Below are 20674 nucleotides of genomic sequence, written 5' to 3'. Positions count from 1 at the left end.
GAAAGATGTTTAGTAACACAAATGGGACTTGCAAAGGGCAGAAGAAGGCCTCTTTTCTGGGGACAGAGTTGAATTTTAACCTTCCTTTTCTTCTTTCACATAAAATAACCAAGGACATTACTTTAGTTGAGAAAGAAACTGTTGTGTGTCTGCTCTGGTCATTTCATTGTCCCTGTAATGAAATTTTTTGTTTTACAGATATTTGCAATTTTTTTTTTTTGGTAAGAATTCCAAATATTCTCTTTTGTAAAAATAAATCTAAAGAAATTACAAAGAAGCTTTGGAAATTCTGATATTTTGCTGTGATGGTAGTATCCAACTGCAATAAACTAAAGCTGGTGAGTAAGGCTTCTCAAATAAATTCAAAATGGATTAAAAAAATTCAATTAATTAATTAAATTTAATGGATTAAAAAAGAAGACTAGAAAATTAAGGAAAATTTCCTAATTTTAATCCAATTTAAGGTGCAAGTTGCATTGTTTATGAAGCACACAAAAAATACCAATAGTTTTTCCACTGTAAGCTTGGAATGAATTCCCTGGGTTATATCCCGTGCAAACACGGAAATTTTATATGACCTCTATTGCACAGAGGTCCTTTGCCAAAAGCTCATTGCAGTAATGGGCTTTAATATTTTTTGCATTGGATTTTACTCTACTGTTGGTTTTATCATTCTTGATCTTGGCAAATGTGCTTTATTGTCTGGATCATTTAATTTTGTTAGGCAAACGTGCTTCATTTTTTAATGATAAAATGTTAGCATACTCTTCAATAATAACTGCTTTTCCTTTCAGAGCTACTGATGCATAAAGTCTAATCTTTTGTAGTTGAAGGAAGATGTTCTTTAAGAATTGATTTAGGGTCTGCCTTTGTTTTACTAATTTTTAATTACATGCAGTCAGACCTGATTAATCTGAATTAGCATGCAAAGCCCCTTTTTAGAACTAAATAAAATCAGATTAACGAGTAAAGGATACATACAAGGATGTGTTCTAAGGTTGGTTAAAAGTTAAATCCTTCTTATTCTTAAACACACAGACATTTCTGTCTGAACAGTTTATGTATTCTAATTGGGTACACAGTTTTGCTGTGTAACAGAGCTTTAATGCCTTTTGACTTTTGAGCAAAGCATCTAGGCATCAGAATAATATTATGCAATGAAATGCCTTTGCAGGGCTTTATAACTGGAACTGGACTTAACAAGATCAGTTCAGCCAATGCCCTTACGAACACAAGTGTGTTTAAAGAGGTGGGACTATGTTGCCATTTCAGAAGTCACTTTAGTTTTAAAGAGTGGCTAATGCAACCTGATACGAACTAAGAGCAGCTGCAATGAGGGTGAAGACTCTGCCTTTCCTCCAAGCTCTCCTACCCTCTTGCTCTTGGCTACCCACTTATTTTGTACTGGCTTTGGTGATGGAGCTCAACACAGCACCTCAACTAAATAAAATGGCAGAACATAACCTGGGAAAAAAGTGTATACTGAATTTTTCTGTTCCTAAAGCAAACTGAAGGAATTTACCTAGAGGTCAGCCAAGCACTGAATCTGATGAGATGTAGGGGAGAGGGTAAATATCTAGTGAAGGGGCACGAAGGGGAATAGGAGGAAGGAAAGAAAAGACAGGGGAAAATCTCTGTCTTTCAGGCATTGTGGATCATTTGTCACTTCAGTCACAGTGTGGGACTGTGCTCTAAGGAGGCCAAAGTCTTCAGCTCAGCTGTGCTTGAACACCCTGTCTACCTCACAGGAGCAGTGTCAGTAAAGTCAGCTGGATTTAAGTATGTGCTTTAAGCAGAGGCAGATTTGACAATCCATTGTGGGCATCCAATTAAAATGTTTTCTGACTGTGCTCTACACACATGCCCCTGCCTTCATGGGACCACACAAATCTCTTGGTGTTTCGCTAATAGCACCAAACCTGCTCTTTGGGCAGAGGCCACAGATATGCAGAAACCTCCTTGGAGACAACTGCCTTTTTTAATTGGTTGCAGCCTACTACTACTGAACAATTACTTTTAGTTGTAAGAACTGCACAGTATAGTAACTCATCTCTGTTTTGACGGAAAAAATTATTAAAAAGCTTTTCAAATACAATGGAAAAGGCTAGTGTAGCAGGATGTTGGTTATTTTAATTTGAAATGATAAATACACATCTAGTAGAGGACAAAAAAGCCTTTATACTTGACTAACCCATGCCCTATTTATACTACATTTTGCCGTGATGTATTTCCGTACTGTGCACAATAAAATACAAATGGCTCAAATTCATCAAGAAGGGATTAATTGGCATATAATAGGGGATCTGGCTACTATACTGGCAAGCTGCCAAAAGGAAAGATGAAAGAAGCTTGTGGAGGACATGAAAATACATGTGAGTGCAAAAAGTCAGCAACCGTAAGAATAAGTTTATGTGCAAGCTGAATCCAACTATGTGACCTGCCTTATATCAAAGAACAGTAGTGACATTATGAGATTCCCAACATGGAATTATTTCTATGAGTCATTCATATATTTAATTTTATTTAGGCTGAAACTGAATTGCTTGGGCAGACAAGTGGAGTTTTGATACGGCTGTTTGGAAGCTGTAGGAACCCAGATGAGCAGAAACCACAACCATGCTTGCATGCTGATCACATCTCTTCAAGCTAAGAGACCAAACACTGCAAATTCTTAGCTCTCTGATTAGACATTTTGCTTAGCTGGGGCCTAAGTCAGGAAAACTCATTACTCTTTTCTTCTTTTTTCACTTTTCTATTTTCCTTTTTCTCAAGACTATATTCTCCATTCATTTCTTATACTGCTGTTGATTTTCAACAATGATCACATTATTGGCCAAACCCAGACCCTCTTCCCCATCCCCCATCTGGAAAGAACAAACAGTTTCTTACAGTTTCTTAAAAATCTGCTGTTGCACTTATGAACTTTAGCTGTCAGGCACTTAGATGCAATGTTTTTCAGGAGAGAATTCAAATCTGTCCATTTCAGAGCTATTCCGCTTAACCTTAATTCTGCTCCTTCATTCTGGATAAATAAAAAGATTAATTCCCACACATTCTTGAAGCTCTGCTTAGCTCTAAATTAGATCAAGTTGGGAGTTTTGCTCATTACAGCTCTTCTTCCCTGCTGGCAGAGAGACTCTTGTATTTGTCACTTGTATCCTTGCTGTCCTCCTGTCCTTACAATTCAATTGTAAATCCCGCATGACCATCATTCAACCAAAGAACAGGCTATCAGGGCTTTTGAACATGTTTCTTTCGGTAAAAAGTGTACAAATAAAGGCACATTACTCCCAGACAAACCCTTACACCGCTAATAAAGTTTTAGATGCATAGAAAATAATGCAGTTGAAAATACAGTGGAGCACAAATTTTAAATGCTGCTTATCTCATTAGAATGGCATTTCAGCATTTCAGAGTGCCAGAGTGTTGCTTCTGTTTTGTGGGTCCTCCCCTTCAGGAAGAATTACTGTCTCTCTTTATGCAGACATATTCTGCAACAACAGTTCCCACCATGTTTTTAATGCATATGTATATATATCTCAGACGCAGAAAAAGCTATACATAGGATGAATCATCTGTTTCATGAGCTCGACTGTGCTGTTGTCAGAACCCATAAAAATAATGTGACAGGCAGGCCTCAGCAGAGTGTCTATCCACCAGCTATCGTGAACACAATCAACCACCTTCAATCTTCATCATCTTGGCTGGAAACCTGCCCCTGGAAGCCCGGGGGAATGCAGGCATGCAGGAAGCCAAAAGTTTGACAGATCTACGTTTTCAATAACCAGGAATATATGTTCCCTAGCAGCTGCTTTTGAAAACACCTTGTCAGTCCCACCTTCCTGTTTATACTGAAAGAGCTCCAGGCTGAGCAATTTTGTTGATTACAGCACTAGTGTGACTGGCCAATATGATACAATCTAGAAGCACCTCTGCTTTATAAACCTTGCAACTTTTTTAATAGCATGCTGAAAGTGCATGCAGACTCCTGAGGTACAGTATGCTCCTAAACATGAGCACACACACAGGAGGTCTCTTTCCTGCTTGTTGTTCTAGATGGCCACAGACAAGCAGCACTGAACAGACATTTCAATATCTCAGTGTGTTCATATTATACTCAGCAGAGTCAGGTTTACATTGCTAATGTTTGGAGTTTTTTTCACTAAGTCAAATGACAAAATGGAATGGCAAAAGATGGCAGTAGGTTCTGGTCTCCTTTCACTAGGAAAAAATTCAACAAGTTTTCAGAGGATTGCCCTAATTCATGTTTTTTTTTTTTTTTTAAAAAGGTGCTAAAATACCAGGAATGGTCAACACAGAGTGGCCAAACCACACAACATATTGGCTTACAAAATTAAGCAATTAGTCCTGTGAACAAGGAGCCAAGGAAATTATCTTAGCACTTTTATCCCTCTGTAAACACTAAGATGATTTGAGTGGCCAGTCTGGACATGGTGATTTTGATTATCACTAGATCAGTGAGACCATATTAATTTTATCATTCTCCAAAAGTGTAGGAACAATAATAAAACTACTCCTAAAACAACTTTGGAAATTCATACAAAGCTTATTTTAAAATTACAAAAAAAGTCAAAATAATGTGGAGTTCAGCTTTCACAAAGTAAGACTTGTGTCTACTATGCAATTATGTGAAATTTTATGTGATTTTGTTTGATGAGGTTTATAATTATGTGCTTCTTAATAAATCCTTCTATATTTGCACAGCTGAGCTGAATTCCATAGAAGAAATTTGAATTTAGACAAAATTAGTATGTTTTTTTACTGAAAAGCATTTATGAATGAGAACAAGAAATTGTACATATCTTCCTATTTTTCTTGAAGTATCAAGTTCATCAAGGACGTTTAACAACAGTTTAATACATGCTTGACCTCGAGCCCTTATTTGGGCTTGAGTTTAATGATATGCAATTTCTCATTTGTTCTAGAGCATAGGTTGAAGCCTCTTCAAAAGTGGAGATAAATTTCCATAATGCAGATTTGCCTGAAATTCAGATAAGACACAGGCAGGTGAAATGTTACATCATGTTGACATAAAGTACATTTCTGTTTCTTCGAAGTTTTCACCTGTCAACCCCTACATCCTGGTTACCATATTCAGAGACATGGAAAAGTTCAGAAAAGGAATAATTTTGTTTTTCCTAAATTTCTGTAACCTCAATTCTGCCAAAATATGAGACACAGAAGCTGTTTGAAAGAGAAGAAATTTTTAATTTAAATTAAGATGGAATTGTAATAAACATTTGGCTAGTACAGAGGCATTTCTGAAAATGAAAATGTGTATTTAATAATAACACTTGTAAAGGTAGAGAGGGTATAAGGGGCAACTGTCAGGTGAAATCAACTCAGCCACATTTCTGTTTCCCTGGTTCAGCACTGGAAGTCCCCTTGCTTCTTTGAGAAACAGCTTGAACAAAACCCTAATGAATATACACAGACGATGCAACAAATCCTGTACTGGCAGAGGTACAGATTTTATGACCTAATAGGTCTTTTCTCTCTCCAAAGGCTATAATTCTCTGAAAAATGAATCCCTTCCCATGGAAATGTGGATATCTACTGCACAAAATAATATTATTTTACAGAGTGATGTGAGCTGGTTGTACTATGCGGAGCTCACCTGCACTTCCATAAAGGTAGAAAATTAAGAAATAACCAGTCTGTTAACAGTAAAGGCCCCAGGAGCATAAATGACTTCTTTTTTAACTACTTTAAACAATTACCCCATTTCTAGGCAACCCAGCCTGCTGCCTGAATAGTTTTGTGTTTTCCATAATCCCACTAAAGTCTTACACAGTCTTGCTGAATTTAATTTCTTCAGTTTCCTATTTGTATCCCTGTACTTTCTCAAATCAACCATTATTCTAGTGATGTTGAATTATACAGAACCTTTTGATTATAGTGCTACAAAACACAAGGAACCTTCAATATAACTGAGGTTTCTACAGCGGTCAAACCAGCCTCATCTGCTTTTTTATGCAGAATTACAGAAACCGTGTGACGTGGCACACATTCCTCACCACTTTGGCAATCCAAAACATTGTTTAAACAAGAAGGTACTTTGGCACTGGATATAATTCCCAGAAATACAAAGAAGAAAATTTCAGAACAGTATGACTCCACAAAGAGCCTTAGAGAAAGATCTGCTTTCATTTCCTGCTGGGATCAGTAACAAAATAAATTTCAGCCCCCCCCCCCCCCTCCACCCCCTCCCCTTTTTTCCCCTTTGACCAGCATCAAAATCAGCTCTTTCCAATGTGGGCCAAACTCAGCTGCTGTTCGTTTGGACCTGCTTTCCTTTGTGCTCTAGGATAGACTATGCAATTAATTTTTGCCAAGGTCTGTTGTGTAATTTTACTGAAGCTCACTAATTTTTACCAAAGTCCTCTGCATAATTTTATTCAGGTCTGCTCAGCAGGAAGCTGTTCTGGCTTCTGCTCTGATGGTCTAGCCAAATGCTGGATGCTGCCCTCATATCTGGAACAGGAGCAGTGCACTGCAAGGGCTTCTGAAGAGAGCAGGGCATGTTACAGATACAGCAGCAGGAATGTGCCTACAATCTGGGTGAGGTCTGCTCAAAAATGCTTTTATTCCTAATCCATCTGGAATCTCTTGTTTGAGCTGATGCAGTATGCATTTTATTAATCTGATGCTTTCTTATCCCATATTGGTGTAATTCCATGAACTTTCAGAATTATTTTTATTTATAGTATTATGAAGGAAGGAAGAAACAAATCCTTTACTCAGGAGTTTTTTCTTAAACTTAGAGCTCACTCTCTACTATTTGTGACAGTTTATCTGACAACCTCTTTTTGATGTGATGATTATATTATTTGTGAGTGCATTTTGTCCTCCTTTTCTATAACAGGTTAAACTGTAGATATTTCAGTGCCTTGACTTAATGAGGTCTTTCCCAACCTAGTAAGCACAGCTTTCTACTTCCTACATATGCAATAAAAGGTGAACAGACAATAAGAGATTTTTTTCTTCCTTTTCATGTGAATAACATTTTAATAAAATTGCTGGAAAGTTGTGTATATTTATGGAGAATAAAGACTGAGTCATGTATCTAAAAGCCATTTTGAAATCCATGGGGGCTCGAGGTACTTCAATCCTTCCTAAAGTGTGAAAACTTCAGAAAATATTTCAATTGTCCAGAACATTGACTTTTGCCTCAAACCATTGCTCGACATATTGATGTGTGTATTTTCTATGTGCTCCCTTGAATGAACTGAGGAATCAGATGATGAAGGCTTTGCTTCTGAAAGCACACATTCCTTTTTGAAAATAAGGAGAAATTGTTTCAAAAACCCAACTACATTACTTAGGAGAGGTAAGTAAGTAAGATGTGCTATGGATAGCAGCTATGCTAGTGCTATGGATACCAGAAATCTCTGCTTGGGAAGGTTTTCCTCTTGCCCCCTTGATATTTTATAGATTCTGCAATCAGTTTTGTCTTCTACCTGTAATAAGGAATCTAGAAGAAGTAGAAACTTCTGTCATTTACATACCAGCTGAACCCACAAAGCCATTTAAAAACTTATTTCTCATTGATTTTTATTAAGCAATGGCTCCTAAATGCCTTTGTGGATCTAGCAAGTAATATTTTCTTTTCTTTTTTGAGAAGAAGGTAATTTTATGGCCAAATTCCTTCAAAAACAAAGAATAGTCATGTCACTCTAATGCATGATTTCGATCAGTACTTGAAAACTTGTCAGTGTATTTTACTCCTGTGCTCAGAAACATAATTACATGCTTTATAAAGTATAATCAATATTAGCAGACTAAGGTAGAGAACAATCTAGATCTCTTAATTTGCATGGTTTCCAAATTACTACATTTTTCAATATGTTTGGCAACATTAGCAATTAAATACCATCATGACTTAGAGAGGGAATTAGGAACAGCCTGGGTCGGGTCTTCCAGTTCCTCTTGTGCTTCTTTAGAAATATGAAACAATCTCAAATGGTGTTTGTCTGACCCATCAGACTAGTTTTACATCTTCTTTCTATAGCTGGGGCAGTGCAGAACAGCCAGAGCATGCTGATGACTCTGGCTCATTAATTTTAACTAGACACTGGGTCTGAAGGTTGTTTAATACCTCTGGACTGAAGCTTTCTCTGCCTCTTTGGAGGCCTGATGAATGCATTTGGCAGTGCTGTGTCCAGAGCACCAGTCCGACTAACATGTCTTGGAGCCACTCTGAAACACAGCAATGAATGCAGCTATCCAACAATCAAAAAATGCATTCTGTCACCCTTTTATTTCCTTGCTGCACTTTATGGCCAGCTTATTTTCACAGAAAAAATGCTCCATCTTTAGGAGAAAAAAGGGAAATAAGACCCTGTAGGCAATGGTGGAAGAGCAAGTCTGCTCTACTCTGCCAACTTGCAGTGGTCCCATGGGGCAGTTACCACACCTATGAATCACTGAAGGAAGTTGCTATATTAATCTCACTCTTACTATAGAAGAGCAGAGCATGAAATAACTTGCATGGAAATCCTTAGCTGCTGTTACAAGGCTTTTTAAAATATCTTGAAATGTCAAGAGTCAATCTGGCCCTAGTATACCTTAACTTCATACTTAAGATCAATGGGGCAACCCTAACATAAAAATAAGGAATGTGTAACACTATTAATCTGAAAAAGTACTATGTTTAATGACACATTACCTAAAATATATTGTCTACTGGTTTCAAAGTTAACACAAAAATATAACGTGCAGGTGGCTGAGTCTGTGAAATAAGGTTTATGTCTAGAGGTTGTCCTGGTTGTTGCTAGAACACCATCAAACTATCTTCTACCCATAAATATCAGACTTTGTAATGGTCCAGAGCAGAGCCAGCTATAAAAATGTTGTTTGCTATTAACAAACTCTGTGCACTATCCAAACAGGATTATGGAATTCTAGGAGTTGGCCATGAATACATAATTACATGAACTAAACAATTCTATGATTCTATGATTTCAGCAGAAACAAAATACAGTCTAATATTAGGAAGGCATCATGGTATTTAACAACCTACCCTTCTCAAAAACAAAATCAGATTTCAAATATATTAGACTTAGGGTAAACTGCAGTTAGCTGGTACCACTAATCATTAATCTGCATTACTGAGTGTCTTGGGGTGACCTTATGATGTGTATCCCATACTGCTGCTCTGTGCCCAGAAATTAACTTTGTGCCTTTCTGTGCCTTTAAACTGAACTGAGAGGGGGGGAGAGAAAAAAACCAAGACAACTTTTCAAAGCAGTTGTTGAAGGACATGAACACACACTCCTCTGCTTCTGCAGCAGCAAGAGCGGAGGAAGCACCCTTCTTGCTTTTCAGCCAGCTCTCGGCTCCTCTTCTCCAGAGGGAGACGGAGAGTTGAACTTTGTTTTCCTGGGACTTCGGTTTTTCCCTTCTTCTCTTCTGGACTGTTTCAACATCAGAACTCCTCAGGAGAGTTCTCCACCAAGGCCCTGGAGGTGGGCCCATGACCCGGCTCCAAGGAGGAGGAGAGAGACCACTTCTACAGAAGGACTCTGAAATTTCCCCAGGTTTTTCTCTCCACAGAAAGAGGTTTTATTATTTAGCATTATTATACTTTTCCTGTGTGTTTGTTAAAGAAATAGTTTTTATCTCTTTCACTTTCTTCCGAGGAAAATTTCTTTTTTCCCGAACCTGGTGGGGGAGGGTGGTTGTAACCTGCCTTCCATCAGAGGATATTTTCCTCCAAATTTGTCCAAACCGGCACACTGATATACAAGCCAAACCCATATATTTGTCAGTCCAGGGAAAATGTTGAATTATTAAAAAAAACCAACCAACCAACCAACCAATGAAACCAAATCAAACCATTTTTGCCAATATTGAGCCATCATGGGATGCCATAGGGGGTATGATCTCAGACCCTGCCCCAGGCCCAGCCATTTCAAAATTATACAAGTATGTGATTACTCAAATCCTTCCTTTTGACTAAAACTCCACATTTATTTTTCAAAATGGATCTTTTGTGCCTCTTCCCCATTATCTCCTCTTTCTAACTGAAAATTACCAGAAGTGCCAACCAGTCCACAGAGGGGATGAGACAAAACTCTAACACTTCAAGGTTCAAGTGCCTCTGAGGCAGCAGCAGCCCTCACCAGCCTCCCAAAGAGCCCATGGGAGACATCCCCACCAGTCAATAGAGCACTGTCTGTCAGCCCCACTCCTCCCAACCTCACCCCTTCCTTCCTGCCAGCTAATGAGGGAGCTCATTGCAGAGAGGCAGAGATACTATGCCCAGAGGCAGCTGCTCTGAATAATGCCCATTTACATTGGTATTCTAGTCCTGCTTTCCCTTAAAGCTAAAAATGTTGGGGCTTATAGCAGTTAACTGTTCTTATGCATCCTTATGAGGACGTGAAGAAGTTGAGCCTATAGTGTTTCCCTTTATGGGTGCTCTTCAAGGAAAGAAAAGGGGAAAATCGATGACTACAGAAACTAGCATAAAATTAAATCTTGTGAAACACACAATCCTACATTTATTTATGCTCATTTAACCTGTTAAATGGGCTATTAGCAGGCCATAATTTTTCCAAGTGTCTCTGCATAGTCCAGGCCTCACATTGCTACCTCCTTAACACTTCTAGAAAAAGTAAGACAGCAAAGAGATTTAAAGTTCATTTGTAACAGGTTTCTGTGAGTAGCAGTGCGCTGCATGTTTATCAATGTGCCTTCCAGTCTTGGAAGCAGAAAAATGGGTGTTTCCTCCTAGCACTTGCCCCCTGTTAACAGAGCAGCGTACAGTTGTCAGCTCCTCTGAACTGTTTCAGCAGCTACAGGCTGAAAATTGGACAGAAGAGGAAAATACAATCCAAACAAAATTGACAACTGTGAAGCAGCACGAATCTGCCTGTTCACTTTGGAGACCCTGCATCTTGTTACCTTTCTGTCGTGATAGGATATAAGGAAAAATGAGGGAGACATCTGGAAGAGCAATTAGAAATGCACAGGAAAGAGAAGTAAACAAGCCAGAAGCAGATAAAGTAGCTTACTGAGCAGTTACATCTTGGAAGGACCCCCCATGCATTCCAGGCCACTTTGCTTGGTGTTTGTACAAACTTGAATTACCTTCCTGAGCCATAGTCCCTTTTCTCTCTCTAGATGTTTGTATCTCTGTATCCTTAAATACCCCAGCTTATCAGTTTTGTCAAGTTTTCTTACAGAAGAGTGAAATAAAACTTAAAGCAAGAGAAAGAAGAGGAGAACATCTATCAGTACATAAAATGCTTCAGGCAGATTTTCATCTGGAAAAATATTAAGGAATGAAAAGGAATGTATAAGTGAGCTACTATGAACAACAATAAAATGTAGTATAACAAGTACATGTAAAATAGAGCTGAGCCATCAGCAGAAAGCCCACAGGTTGCTCCTGCAGCACACAAATGTCCAGACTGACATTTGAATGCCCAAAACATCTGTATCATTTGCTTCCTCAGCACACTGTGAGCAGCGTCCTTTAACAGTTACCCTAATAAATGGTTCGAAGGAGACGCCCTCGTATTTTCCATTGATATGCAAAATGTTTCCTTAGAGAAAATAAATAAACCAAGCATGAATAAATTTAGGCTGTTAGGCTGTGACATTCTTTACAACTGAAAATCTGGGCCAAGAGTCAGCTAAATGCAACAAATATATCTCCTGAAAAAAAAAGCAGCCCAACCAAAACCTAACAACTCTGAAAGAAAAGGTGTGATACAGAAAACGGTTATATAAATTATTATTATTATTATTTCATTGTATAACTGGCTCCATAAGGGACCCATCAACATCAGAGCTGAACCTTCACTGTACCAATCTGTTAGTGGCTTCTCAAAACATCCCTCCAGGTCAGTGTTGCTGATTCGGTTCCACAAATGATGTTTAAGGTTATACAGGAACATAAGGAGTGCCTTTCCTCTCTGTATTGCATATCTGCATCAATAATCCTTTTAAAGTATGAGCAGGGAGAGAAAAAAAAAAGAAACAGAAAGAGCAGGTTGTATCTAAAACCTATAAACGAGAAACAGGTCAGGAGGCAATAGTGACCAGGGTAAAAAGAAAGTCTTGTTGTGATTACTTTCTTCACTGAGATAAAAAGGACCAATGTGGCACTTCTGCCTCTTCATTGCTCTGGGCAAAGAATTTGCTCAGCAGTTGTGTTAGGTTGCAGGGGTAAGCCAGGCTTGGTCTTCTTGGCCATGGCTTTCTGCCTGTGGCAAGGCTGCAAGCAAGTTTGTGTTTGTTTGCTTTGAACTTGGTAGCCTACACATGTGGTTTCACTATAACTGAAGGCTATCTCTGTGATTCCTGATGTGGTCTTTCCCTTCCTCCTTCTGTGGCTCTCCTTTTGTGGAGGGATTTGGGCAGAACAGCCCTCATTTGGCAGCAGCTGCTGTGGGACCCCACCCTGTGCGTGGGACACACCTTCTGCCCTCACAAAAGGGCCCTACTGCAGAGAAGTAATGTGTTCTTCTGTGGGATCGCTTGCAGTTTGCTGAGTCCTTGCTCTCCACTGCTGTGGTGTTGGAATTTAAAAATACCATGTATCAGTGGGGTATGGGTGGGCTTGCGGAGTTTGGCCTCTGATTTCTTGGGGACCAAGGATCTGCTACAGGGCAGCCAGGGAAGAGCCCTGGACTCAGTAATGCTGGTGTACTCCTTGATACTACCCTTGAAGAAATGTGGAAAACCATATCCTTTGCATATCAAGAATCAATCTTACTGCTATCAAGGTTAATGGCAAATTTACAGTTTATTTAAGTGGAGACAAGATCAGGTCACGGGTGGCTAGAACTAGAGCTTGGAGCTGGAAAAGACATTGAAAATTAAGAAGGTGGTTGTGGTTAGATGGAGATTTTTCCATTGTTCTGCTGACTGAAACAGCCCTGCAGCCACTTGTTCTTGCCCTATTTGTTACATTGACCCCTGAGTTTGTACATGGAGCTCAATTACTTTTCTGGGTGGAAAACAAGGAGTTTTAGTGGGGCTTAATTTGCAAATGCATGTAATCCCTTATGTTGTTCATTCTGTGTTCCCTCTTATGCTTTGCAGTCACAACAATTGAGGGTGACAGGGAACAGGGACAAGTGGCCAGAAAAGTTGGGAGCTGCTTAGGCTACTTCTAATACCACCTCACCTCCTTTACTTTTTTCCTATTTCCATTTCCAAACATGAAATGCAAATAAGAAAATGTTATTTCATCCTGTCTCATCATCACCATTGCTGTCTGTGTGGCCCTGTCATCTTCTGTCTTTCAGAGACAGTTCTGGATGGTAGTGCTGAGGGCAAGCCCAGGTAGATGAGGTGGCACAGCTCTTACCCCAGCTGGAAGTCAGAAAGTTGGCCAATGCTCTCACAAGGGTTCAGATTTTGTGTGCACTGGATACTAGTGTGAATTAACAGCCCACAGCTTATCAATCAAAGTACAATAGCTGCAAACGTGTGTGTTCTCAGGCAAAATAAAGTCAGCTGTCTTACTTAAGTCTCTCCTGTAGAACCCTGAACTAGGGTAGATTGCCTCAAATTTCCTGGGGCAGACCACTGTGCTGATGCATGGCGACCTGATTGCATCTGAGTCCTCAGTCTGATAGGAAGCACATGAATATTTTAAAGGACCAGCTCCTAAATATTAAGGCATTAGTCTTTATGTCATCGAGCAACTATGGTATGATATTCCCTTATGGGAAATATCTGTAACTTGTCCTGCCTTACAGTTTATTTGCCTTCCAGTTTTGCATCTTTTTCTCAGGAACACTCTTGTTTCTCAGCCTTCTTATGGAAGTGCCATTAATGCCCTGGGCCCGTGTCCAGCTGCCGTTGCTGCTGTTGGTCCCTCCCCCCAGCTCCTCTGACTCAGCGTTTTGTGAAACCACACTTGGCAGGAAACGCACTTTTAGAGGGACCAGCTGTAATTTAGACAAAAAAGACCATTAGCTGCACTCAGCAGCAATGGCAAGACTGCTTTTTTGCTGCTGTGTTAAAGCAGACCAAGGCCAGGAAGAAATATATTATTTATGTTCACTAAGTTTTGGGTAGACAACTTTTCAAAACTTACCCTGCTTCTTTTGCAGTTTTTTGTTCAAATAAATGACAGGCTCTGCTGAGAGATCCTGCTCTGTGGCATTAAGTAGTTAACATTTAACAAGGATCAACCCACAAATCCACAGATGTTTCTGTGGGCGCTTCAAAGGAATGTGGAATTTTCTAAAATGGGAAGACCATAGCATGTGGCAACCAAGATCAGCATGATCTTTGAATCTGATTCTTTCTCCCTGTAGACTGGATTCCCTCCAGAATTGCCTGCTTTCCTCATTAGGATGGAATTACCATTTCCTCTACGGCCAACCAGCCACACACTCTAGATCTCCTTTTGGATGTCAAACACAAGATAAAAGCAGAGGTAGCTTTAGGTGATATATTTACTTCTTGTCAAGGCTGGGGAATATTTCTTTCAAAAGAGCAAAACTCTTTCCTGATACAGCCACGGTCTCTTGGAATTGTCAAGGTAGACACTTTAAAAAACTATATGGCTTCTCACAGAAAAAACAAGTTTTCTGTGGGAACAGGGCAGTCAAAAAGTCTATTCAGCCCTTTCCCTAGGCACAGCATTAAGGACAGGTCAAGGATAATGAGCTGTGATTGTAAGAGTCATGTGTAAGAGAAAGATGTAGTAATTTCAATCATGGGAGAGTGAGTGGGAAGGATATTTGTCTTGTGCCTTCTCAGGGAGAAATCTGCTTCCTCCTGTAGCATGGTCATCGCCGAGCAGCAGTTACTGGTCTGAACTGGCAGGTTCTGCTCTTGTTTCTGCACTTCTAGAGAAGGGTAAGAGCCCACTGTAGCTTTTGATCTGTTGCAACACCTGGCTGCAAGACAGCAGACTAGGCATTGCAAAGCAGTGAAATAAAAGCCATCAGCAATTAAGCAGAGTATTCATGACAGTGATTGAAGATGACTTTATTTCTTGCTGCCTTTGTTTAAAGAATGTCCTTTCCATATACTCATAATGGACGTGACAAATGACTCCATAGCTGTGGGGGAAATACATAATGCTCTCTCTTTCCAATCCAAGGTTGATCACCAAATGATTAAAGCAGTGTTGTTTAAGGTTATTCCCAGGAAGAACTTGCTAACTTCTTTGTTATTGATGCTTATTTGGGCAATTATGCCAAAGTATGTTATGTATGCAATTGAAAAACTTTTTAACCTCATATCTGAACTCATGTGTGTCTGCATATGGAAAAATATCTGTGTATAAGTAATTTAAAATATTAGTTTCATTTTAATGTCTTTCTGACAAAGAAATTGCTATGGAAACAAGCAGGAGCAAAGGTAAATGAACACATTTTTTTTTAGCATGAACAATCCATTCTCTCTCATTGGAAAATTTGAACCTTTTGGCTAAATGAATTCTTAGAAAGGTTAGGGTATTTTTGTTTCTTTCACTGGGAAGGAAAGAAGGAAGCACCAGCAGGTATGATCTGTCAGTGCAAATGAAAAACAAACAAACCAAACAAAAAACCCCAACCAAGAACCCCCCTAATGCAATAGGTTGGAAGACATTCATCTCAATGGAAAAGACACGCTCACTGGTTGAAACCTCTCCCAGGAATGTTCTCCTATGGATTTTTTAATTGATAAATTTCAATTGAAATTTTAAGAGATTATCTGACAATCTGAGAATTCAGCTTTTTCAAACAGCTTTCCAGGACTGCTAGCCTGTTTGAGGCATATGCTCTCTCTTTAAATAAAATTTGTTATTTTAAAACAGAGCAGAACTAAAAGCACTACAGACAATCAACAGATCTGATTACAAATTTAATGGCCTGATTCACCCCTGCTCTCCTTCAATTTTGGAGCAGTGTGAATCCAGTGCTTTTTATCTTCTCACCCCAGACACAATCTGGACTAGCACAGCAAGGAACAAGTTTCTGGGAGCTTAAGCTTGTTCCGCTTTATTTGTTTTTCTCTGTTTTTTTTTTTTTTTTTGAGAGCAGCTGTCTTTGAGATTTGTGATCTTTTCTAAAAGCATGACCATAGTGATCATAAGGGCTTGGTGAATTTATTAACTCTACTTGATTAAATCCTCCTTTGACTCCATTTTGAAAGAATTAGTTCCGGAACACAGATTTAGATCTCCTCTACCATCTATTTGCCAGATGTAGGATGAACTTTATAAGCACTTTTATTCCTTTGGACTTGAACAAGAAATATCCAAATATGTAGTGTAAACCACTAAACCCAGAAGTTAAAGATCATTAAGATTTCTTATTCCAGGCCCTGAACTCTGGAAGTGGATTATCCAATGGCACCCAGCTTCCCTTGCAGTCCAGGAATAAATTTGTGACCCTGGCTTGACAGGTAAGTGATATTTTGAGGGAGCCAAAAGTGATTATGTGTTATCTGTGAACAGTGTTTTCCTGACTAAAAATACCTTTGATGAAGGAGGTTGTATTTTAATCATAGCATCAGATATTTCTGAAAAGAGATGAAGCTTATTAGTTCTCCAATGCAAAGACATCTAAGGCTGAACATTTGGCTCAGGGAAAAAAACAACCTGAACTGAACTTCTAAGTTGTGGAAATTATATTTTCATCACATCTACTTAGCTATTAGCAATGATTTCTTTTGTTTAAATATGACCAAAACTCTCCTCTCCTTCTCTCTTTCCTTTTATGAGTTTTTTTTCCACAGAAATCATTAAGTTAATCCTTGATAATCCAAGGAAAAAAAAAAATAGAGGCAGTAGTTAAAGCTCTTCTCTCTGTGTGTTTAGTAAAATGTGATACAGCTTCACTATTAAAACTCTTGGTTTTCTATCCAAATTCTAATAAACACTATATGATGTATAAACTCATAAATGTTCACAGCACATGAATGGGCTGCCTCTGGAAATTACATGGCTTGAGCACAGCATGATTAGATGTAAAGGAAAGGACAGAATTTGTTATGACATTTCAAAGCTTCTTAAAGCACAGTACCTTTACCTACACTTGCCTGCCTGTTACCACAAGGCTGTAGATTGTTATTTAAAAGGCTTATAAAGGTTTTTCTTTCCTAAAAATAATGAAGAAATTAAACATTGTCATTTAAAAATCTCTTTAAAACGGGGTTCTTATCTTCTCCCATTCAGTAGCAGTGCCTGACTTAGGGAAGTGGAGAGGATGTGCATGATTAGCTAATGTCAGATGACATCCTAAATGACACCATGTAGTGATTAAGACACTTGGATTTTTCTAAACTTATATTTTAGTTCTATATAGAGGTGTTGAAATGACAGCTCTGGAGGCTGAAGTCTCCTCTTTGCTCAACAGTGGACAGAAGACAGGATAATCCTGTCTTTGCTTCATTCAGGTTTGTTTTCATCCATTTTCTACAGCCGCTGTTTGTTTTCCAATCAGCCAAAGCTTGCAGTACGGATTTCTCAGGACACATTAATAATTAGATTAAAAGTGGAAGACCACTGATATCTTTTATCTAGGAATCTATTATCAGTAGTGTTTCTTTCTTGAATTCATGGGCTAGTAATCTAGAGGCAGAGACTCATTTTCTAATAATCAAGTACATCTTTAAAATTAACTTCATTTTTTATCTGCTTTCTAGCTAAAAATGCACCTTATAACATGCAAAGCCTTGCAGACTGGTTTTGGTGTGAAAGTGTATTTGAGAAGAGACTGGAAACTATTTCCACAAGTGAAAAAGCTGATTTACACTTAAACAGACTGTTTCTTCAGAAAGGAAGTTTACCTAGGGTAAATGCTGGGTGGGAATGTTCTTTGAAAGGATGTTAATTGTACCTTGGTTCAAAGAACTCCTTGAAATTCCTGTAATGCAATTATGCTAAGTTAGAGGAAGTTAAAGGATTGTGTATTGGCAAAAATGCAGTTAGAATCCCAGTTGAAGTCATGTGTCAGAAGTGCTATTGATGATAACATTGACACCTGCCTCAGATAACTTCAAAGCCTGTGCTCTCTGTATGAACCTAAGTTCACTGAGCTCAGCTAGCAAAAGGACGAACCCAGACAGAGAAACTGGTCCAGACCTCCAAGAAGTGCAAATGGAGCTGTGCCACTTAACAACAGCACATCAAACCCCAGCTCAGCACCTTTTAACACAGAGGATACAATGGTGCGCTCTGCCAAATGAAACCCAACATCTGTAGACCTACAGCTGTTCATCACAGACAGAAAGGGGTCTCTGTGACTATCTGCTTTCTCCATGCTGGTGGGAAAAATGAGATTGCTCTGTGTGAGTTTCTGAGGAAAGACGGAGTGTAAAAGACAAGTTCCACATTGGTTTCTGAAAGCACTGAGGTTCTAAGGTTTCTGATGTCTTCTGGGCGTGAGTTCCACCCTCATGGGCACCATCTTCAGACAGAATAATGGCAGGTTTTTTGTCTGTCCCACGAAGTGCTTCAGAAATAATGAAGTCTGAACTGATGAATGCAGCCAGTACTTAACCTTTGGCAGTAAAACTCATTGCTCTATGTATCACCCCGAGTTTTTTAAACTATTGTTTAACAAAAATGTTTGTGCATTTTGAGTTTGCCTTGATAATTTCTCTCATTTCAAACACAAATCTCATGTTTTATTTAATTGCTGCTCTGTTCTGCCCAGTTCTGTAAAATGACAAGCCAGAGATGAGAAGCCCTAGGATCACACATCCTATTTGGATTTGGCTACGTATTTGGAATGAGTGGCTTAGCAGAAGTCCAAATAATGGAAATATTAATAAATAAATTATTAACCTTTTTAGGTTAATAATCCCTTTTTAGGGGATTTCAGATTTTAAAAATGAGGTGGGAAAGGGCTAGATTTTTCTGCCCAAAGCACTTCTAATTATTTGGTTCAAAGTCTGCCCTGTCGCAGAAGCTCTATCTTTGGGTTCTGGTCCTTTGATTTCCTCCTCTGCAGACAAATGGAAACATTCAGTAGTTCCCACATCAGTCACAACCATGTTTTCTTTTTTTGAGAAAATCAGGAATAGGAAAGTTGCAGAGCAATCTGGGTCTTCCCCAGTTAAGAGTTCCCCTCCAGGTGAGGCACATAACAAGATCTAGGACTACAGAGCTCTTCTGGCTTCTTTAGCAGAGATGCATCCAGGCCAGACCCTCAAATGTTAAGGGACACAGGTCCTCACTCTGCAGATTCAGTCTCTTATTGCTGGTCTCCTCAGCACTGAGTTCTGTCCATAGCACAACTTAAAGAAAAAGAGCCATGGACTTCATGTGAGGAAATAATGGTGGATTTCAGAATTTAGAATTTTGCAAGGGAAAATGCTCCTCCCTGATCATATGGTCTTGCTGTGTACACACTCCAGAGGTGCCCTTGATCTGTTATTCAAATGAATTCCCAGTGAAAAATCATATATGTGTGGTGAAGAGGAGAAAAAATATCACAAATGCTCTTATAGTAGAACTGAAAAATATGGAGTCATAGAATCCAGATGACAAAAATAGATTAATTTTTCATGTAGTGCACTGCAGTTAATCCTTGTGCTCACAGTATACTTTATTTAGAATCACTGCAGAATTCCTCCTCTGATTTTTCTCCCCAAAATTAGCCTGTAGTGATATGCTTCAGACTTCACAGGAGCCTAAAGGTATTTGATTTAATTTATATCTATGAGTTTTGTTCTTTGTTCATTTATTTTAATCACTGTTGGTTTTCTCTCCATTTGACTATCCTAGATATTCATTCTGATACATCATCGGTTATTTTGATCTAAACAAGTCTCCACTGAATACAGGTTTCCCAAAATTTCAGGTACAGCAATCTCATTTGAGAATGAGTATAATTAAATGGAACTGTGGGATTAAACTAACTCAGAGCAGAATGTGCAGTTATAATGTTTCTATAATGTTTATAGTCACAATTCCAATCATCATGCTGACACCTGAGTTTTTAATGAGATTGAACTCAGTATTTTCAGATACAATTATTATTTTAAAGAATATGCAAATATTTGTAAATTTGTAAAGGATTTGTAAAGGATTAGGATGCTGGGTTGTAGTTTTTTTGTAAAATATTCAAATGAATTATTTCATAATGTGTTCAAAGTTAAACCAAAATATTTCACTGCTGTATGCAAAAATATTTGGATATTGAATCTTAAAAAATTAAAATGATTTATGCCTATTACAAGAAAAAATAGAATAGCATATTCCAGAATTTGAATCTGACATCCATTTGTATTTGCTTACACAGTTATCACTTTTCAGTATGCAATTAGATTAATATTTTTAGATGTTGGATGGTTTGACATTTTGTTCCAACTCTAGACAGCCAACTATGCCTTCAGATGGGTCTCTGCCAGCTAAAAATACAGTCCTAGACAAGTACATACAGCCTCCACATTAGTATTAGTGACACCCAGAAATAGATTGCTGTGCTGAAATAATTAACTCCAAAGGATTCTGTGGCTTGTCCATTGCTACGCTAGATCCTAGCTTGAATATATGCAATAGTAGGAAGCTGAACAGCCTGTGTATCTGAGGGGTTAATGGCTACATTCATTGGAGACCTGTGGTCTGGTACAACCCTGCAGCTCCTAGCAATTTAGAAACACATGATACAGGGCAAAAAGGAGTGTCTGGGTCATGGAAACAGATTCTCACACCATGGTGCTTTCCTCAGACATTACCATAAAG

At 38.7% G+C, this 20674-nt stretch overlaps 1 long non-coding RNA gene across 1 annotated transcript; it reads left to right on the top strand.

Annotated features, from left to right (window-relative positions):
• The first annotated feature begins 16148 nt into the window (after positions 1 to 16148).
• On the top strand, positions 16149 to 19791 carry LOC121665284. Its single transcript, XR_006016317.1, has 2 exons — positions 16149 to 16386; positions 19715 to 19791. It is a non-coding gene; the product is annotated as an uncharacterized LOC121665284 (long non-coding RNA).
• Positions 19792 to 20674: the final 883 nt, after the last annotated feature.

Source organism: Corvus kubaryi, unplaced genomic scaffold, assembly GCF_017639235.1.
Source record: "Corvus kubaryi isolate FWS band 111438036 unplaced genomic scaffold, C.kubaryi_AGA036_p1.0 132, whole genome shotgun sequence".
Classification (NCBI taxonomy): Eukaryota; Metazoa; Chordata; class Aves; order Passeriformes; family Corvidae; genus Corvus; species Corvus kubaryi.
This window is presented reverse-complemented; position numbering and strand designations above follow the sequence as displayed.